This window comes from Gavialis gangeticus, unplaced genomic scaffold (genome assembly GCF_001723915.1).
Source record: "Gavialis gangeticus isolate Ggan-Ray unplaced genomic scaffold, GavGan_comp1, whole genome shotgun sequence".
Lineage (NCBI taxonomy): Eukaryota > Metazoa > Chordata > Crocodylia > Gavialidae > Gavialis > Gavialis gangeticus.
Genome location: NW_017729022.1, coordinates 1,001,729 through 1,008,258, shown reverse-complemented (window position 1 = coordinate 1,008,258; position 6,530 = coordinate 1,001,729).

The window sequence follows — 6,530 nt, the reverse complement described above, 5'->3', positions numbered from 1 at the left end:
GCCAATCTAAAAGCTGAGATTCTCAAATGGAGGAATTGCCTTTGAACAGTAGTATAAATAATAGACTTGGACTGTTGCAGTAAGTTGCAATGAAGTTAACATAGTAGATCAATCATTGTTTGTATGAGTATGAAACTCCCACCACCACTTCTCCCTTATGCCCTTGAAGCTGGGAAGATAAAGGCACTATAGTCAGTTTAGTGTGGGGCATGAAAAGGATTAACCTTGCAATCCTAAAGACACTTCTCTAAGATGAGGTGGAAAACAGTCCTAGATGCTTAGGTAAAACATTAGTGAGCCCTGTATAAATGTTTATCATCAGCAGAGCTAATGGTGCTCCAGTTAACATAGTCTAAAACTTCTAATTATAAGATCCTGTTTTCAAATGCTTACTTTCATAACTGTTTGGATTGAATTTTCTCAGGGCAGGTATCAATCTAAAGTTGAATTTTTTTTCAGGGGAAGAGTTTTAATCAAAATTGTTCAGCCCTTTCTGAGCAGAAGAGTGGGTGAACACGTATCAATTAATCATATACAAAAAACTAGAACTCTTGGTTCCAAAATTATACCTTTTATTAGACCAACTGGAAAATCATAAGAAAATTGTCCATTTCTGCAAGCTTTTGGGATCAAAGTCCCTTTGTCAGGCTCTGGGAAAAGCGTAGATGGTACAAGATGGTAAAAAGTCCTCATAGGTAGGAAATAAACTTCATTGTTGCACAGAGGGAGCTGTAGATGGAGGCTGTTCCTTTGGGTCCATGAGAGTGTCTTTGTGAGCTGTCCTGAGTAGCTCCTCATATAGATCAGGTAGAATTCATTCCCTGGAGATAAACAAGGTTCTTTGGGTGAATCTGATATCTTTTATCAGACCAACTTAAATAGTTGGAAAACAATTATTAAGCAAGCTTTCGGGTTGAAAAACCCTTCGTCAGGCTAAGGAAGTTTCAGAAGTTGGTGTGTGCTCTTCCTGGATGGAATGAAAAGTAAAGAAGCCAGAGGGTGGGCTGGTATGTATACAAGACAGGCAGTCAGTGAAAATGTAGATTGAGGAGTCAATGGGTGAGACGCAGGCTGGGGGCGGGGGGAGAAAGAGACAAAAGGGGGATGAATAGTGGAGATACCTGGGGAGTCGGATGTCAGGGAGGTTATAATGTGTCATAAATCTAATGTCTATATTTAGTCCATGATTTCTAGTATCCAGGAGGCTGATGAAGTGGAGTTCATAGGCTAGTCTCTGGGCAGTATAATAACACGAAAGCATCCTGGCGCTTCAAAATGGTGATGGGGTGCTTGAACTAAAGTTCGTTGAATGAGCTTTAGTTCAAGTGCTGTCTCCATTTTTAAGTGTGCGGCCACTGACACATGAGGGACCATGGCACTTTAATTAGAGCCACTGTAAATAAAGTGCCACTCCCCACCCCCAAAGCACATGTAAAAGTGCCAAGAGGCAGCTGCCTGAGCCTGTCCAGGAGGGCTGAGGCCAAGGGGGAAGGTGTGAGCCTTCCTGGCTGGCCAGGGCTGGGTGGTCTCTGGGCCAGGTGCTCAGCCCCCGACGGCTCTGTCGCATGACCTGTAACCTGACCCATCTGTGCGCCTGTATGTCTATCTGCCCCGTGGCCCCAGACTCTTCTGCCCCAGCCCCCTCCCTCACCATGGGGGCTTCAGTTTGCCCCCTTGTCCCATTTTCCCTTCCACAAACTTACCTCCATGGATTAAGTGGGTTGTGGAGCTCTGCTGGGCTGCTCTTCTTCCTCTCTGCTCTGCTCTGCTGGCTGGGCAGGCTCCTAGTCACCAGCAATGCTTATGGGCCAGTGTGCATATGCACATAAGCATGCTGCCTGCCTCTCCCTCCCAGGCCCCCATTTCCTGAAGGGCCCTGGGATAGACTGGGTATTAATCTGCCTATGGCAACCTGGGGAAAATCAGGTCCCAGATATTTCCTACCAAGCATCTCAGATTAATGAACATTTCTTTTACCTGGCATTCTCTGTTCCTCAATTTTCAATTGGTAAAATATGATGATTCACCTGTCTCACACAGGTGTTATAATACTGTTTGTGAAGCACTCAGATACCATAGTGAACAGCACCCTAGAAAAGTTCAACAGGAAATTAGTATTTTTGCATTCATGACAAGGTTTGAACAATGTGTGGTAAATAGGGTCTGAAGATGCATGTTGAACAAGGATGGTTAAACAAAATATCAGATCAACAATATCAAATAACAAGCAAACCAATAGCTGCTCTTTCTGCGAGTGCTGTCCAGCTTGTGTATTTAATGCAGCAGAGGTCCTCCACTCATGTGGAGTGGGGAAGGAGGAGTATGAGATCTCCAGGTCTATTTTGGATCTCCCTGAACAGATCATCTCCCCCCTGCATTTTGTAGTCACGCAATTCCAATGGTGCTATCAAGCAGAGACAATATTGTTTTACATTGAGAAAGTAATTTGAGTTTGAAAGACAAGAAGTTAATGGAAGGATTCATTAAGGGAAGGTTGCAGAAAAATTAGTCTAGTAATAACATTTCAGAGAGATGTTATGTGACAGAACTGAGGCAGAGATTGTAGTTGAGAGGTTGACAGCAGTCAAGCTGAGAGATACCAGCACATGGATATTTCAGTACTTAATCTTGCAAAAGCTAAGTCAGACATTTGGCACAGAAGTGAAGTGTACCTGTGATAGCATTCAGTCAAGTTTGGCATTTAATTTGAATGCTACCTGCTCGGAGTATTGAGGATGTGCTTCTTTCAACAGTCTGTTCAGTCCACATTAACACTTTTTTACCTCTTATGAACAAGTATCTGTCTTTGACCACCAGCGTGACTGATAGGGTTTTTTTTTCCTATTCTTGCTTAAGCGGGGTGAGTGATGTTTAACTCATCTTAGCTAGTTTCTGGTATGATCTTCTATACGTTTTTGCTGAAGACACTCAGTGTTAACAGGACACACGGAAAAATAATGTGAGCTCTGTATTAATCACAGAAACTTCATGTGGGAAGGTCAAGCTAGGAGATGTGCTGCTTTATATCTGTATTGAAAAAACTGGCAAGGCTTCTCAAGCGGGAACATTTTACTTCTTACAAAAGAGATGAAGTATTTAATGCCCAGAAAAGTTAAATTTCTTTCTATGCACTTCATTCTCCAAATTTCCTTCAGGAAAGAAAACTGAATATATTGTCCGCCTTTAATAAAGACGGTTTGAGAGACTGATCTATTGCCCTTAACGTTAGAAAGATTCTGGTTCTTCAGGCTTTCATCCTTCTGTTCTGCCTCCCTCTGTCTCCCAGAACCTCATTTGCCTTGCACAGAATGTGCGAGGAGATGCCAAATTCTGACTTGCTGGAGCTCTTTCTGGCTAGAGGCCAGCCTTACTTTGATTGTTGTCCCTCCTGCTCCTCCCCCAACCCTAACTGCACACATCATAGCTCAGCATGCTACTAGCTTTGAAGAAAACTTACATTTTCTTTAATAAGTGGTATTGCAAGTTCATGTTTTGACACTCCACACATCATTTGTCCCATATATGTTGGTTCCAAAGATAGAATTTTCACTTGACTCTAAAGAAAAAAAAAGTTGACATTTTAATATATACTGGCATGTTTACACATGCATTTACTGCGCGTTAAGTAGTTTTTAGGTCAGCATCTACATGTGCAGCCATTAAAGTGCAGTGACGGTGTATGTGGACTGACTTGGGACTAAAGTTAGTTCCAAGTCAATCCACACACACAGTGTTGTGCAGTAAGGTGTCTACACATGTTACTGCACAGTAACTAATCAGATGTAAATTTGATACCTGCATGCTGCAGGTATCAAATTTATGCCCAAGTTGGTGTAAGTTGCCATGGTTACTACACAGTACAGGTGTGCACATGTAGACTAACCCTGCATTAGCCCTGCGGGGCTAGCCCTGTGCTGAAGTACCCTAGTGCCCCAGTGAGATCCTCCATAGCATGTTGAGCCAGATCACAGCAACCCCCAGCTGGCAGGCTGACCCCTGGGACCCCTACCAGCCAGCGGTGTGCTGCCCTGGCTCAATATTTGTCTGCATTAATTTCATGTATAGATACACCCAGTAAGTCTAAGAGCTAAAGAAAAGAGCAAAATAAGTATAATGCTTTATTTTGATGTAAGGATAATCTTATACTGCTGGAAAAAACTTTATTACTGATTACTGGTACTTATTCTACTACTTCTTTTTTTAGTTTGTATTTGAGTTGGTTATTTTACTGTTACAGCAGCCAGATCAAATCCTATTTTGATGCATATTATTATGGCCTTCCTTTTTTTTTAAGATTTCAAGTACATGCCTCTTTCACCTCCCAACAGTCTAATTTTCTAAACAGGTTCTCTTTCACCCCTTTGGCAGGGCTTTCACAACCACAGGCCACTTTTTGGCAGAGTGGCAAGTAGTTAGCTTTCTCCACCTTCCTCTAGTTTAAACATGTCTTCAGGAGGCCAAATATCTTGCCCCTCCTAATATGGCAGTTTCTCAGTCTGTGTCTGCTGTGTCTGCTTTCAGTCCCAATACTGGAGACAGGATTGGCAACATTGCACTCTCCATTTGCTAATCAGGGATCATTTTGTCAGAGACTGGGAAATAGCTTTGCACTCAGAGATCACCCTGACCCTGCTTTAGAAGTCAGGAACAAATATAAATTCTTTCTTGTCATATCTTTTCTGAGGTGTGGTACTTTGAATATACAAAAACTACCTCTACTCTTCTTTTTGAATCAGTGTGGGCATATTTTGAAATATCCCTATCCTCTTCTAAAGTTTGAGAACATACCCACAGTTCCAGGATGGTTTCTGTTTATGACCCTAGGAACAAAAATTCAAACTGATTATCAGTTGAGAAGTCTGTATATTTAAACACATACTGACTTTGTCTCATTTTAGCATAGGAAAAATACATTTCAAATAATGTTCAAGCATAATCCTCAATTCAAACTTAATCTTCAATCTGAATCAACATATTATAAATTCACTGAGGAGTGGCATAGAACCATTAGCTGTACCTCAACAGTTTTTTTGATATTTTTTATCTCTGAGAAGAGACGTTGATTGATAGGATCTGAAAATGCTGGTTACAGTACTCTATTGATTTTTGTTAAATACTTACACTCTTAGTATATACTAACATTTTGTTAAATACTTGCACTCTAATTAGTATATTTTAACAAAACACAACAATTAAACTGTTTACTCTCACCTGCTAATCCTTCATTTTTTTTACTTGTATGTAGATTTTAGATTAAAGTCTTTAGAGCAGTCACACTTCTCCTTACCTGTTTGTACAATGCCATGTGCATCTATTTATTAACCTTACCTTGGGCATGTTCAATAAGATATATATTTGTACTGAGGTGAACATCAAAATGTACTGACATAGGAAGATGATGGTTCTTGATGGTCATAAACCAATATATGAATTGTTTAGGTGTATTCTGAATGCTTTAAACTATCTGGCACTTTGTCTGTTCCAGCCAAGACTTGAAGGGGTGCTTCAGTTGTCGTGTTTCACTAAGGATTTGATTTATATTCTGGTATTGCCCAAGACAGGCTAGGCATTGTCCCAACACACCAGGAGCTGGCCCAGAGCAGTTGTCAACCTTGTCAGACTCCAGGCACCCCTCAGAGAATGCCTGATATTCATTTTTTGCTTTTTTTCAACTACAGAAAAATAATAGAGCAATGTTTCTGTTTGCAAAGACATCAGAAAACCCACAGTAGGTCAGAACGTATCGCATGCTGTGGATTCCTATTTGAAATCTCTGGGTTTCTCTTATAATAAAACATGTTTGCACACCTAATAGTGCTGACATTGCATGGCCTCCCACAGCACCCTTGCAAGGCACCCCAGGGTGCAGTGGCACCCTGGTTGAGAGCCCCTGGCTTAGGAGACCCTGGAGGTTCCTTCCACCCCTATGATTCCAGAAGACATTATTCAAACAATCAGTATTATCCCAGGAGCCCACCCAACAGCACTATAGTGAGCTCAGGGGCACACCAAAGAAAGCAGAGGGGCTACAATCCCATTATTTTGTGCTTTGCACCTAACATTAAACATAATGATACTCTGGTCTTCTAAGCATTACAAACATCTTTGCAGAGCAAAAGTGAGGCTCCTCCCCACTGAACTTCTTGTTCGTGAGGCAGGCAAGGTTCTTTGGGTGGTGGATGGGTCATTTTCAGCCTGGAGGGATGTGGGCAGTGGGGTTCCGCAGGGCTCCGTAAAAAGCACCGTGTTCAAATTTACTGACGACACTAAGATGTGGGGGGATGTGGGCACTCTAGAAGGGAGCAATAGGCTACAGTCAAACCTAGACAGGTTACAAGGGTGGGCGGATGGGAACAGGATGGGATTCAACACTGACAAGTGCAAAGTGATGCACCTGGGGAGGAACAACTGGCACCATACCTACAGGCTGGGGAACTCCCTTCTTGTCAGTACAGAGGCAGAAAAGGATCTTGGAGTCATCATTGACTCCAAGATGAACATGGGCCAGCAGTGTGGGGATGCAGTCAGGA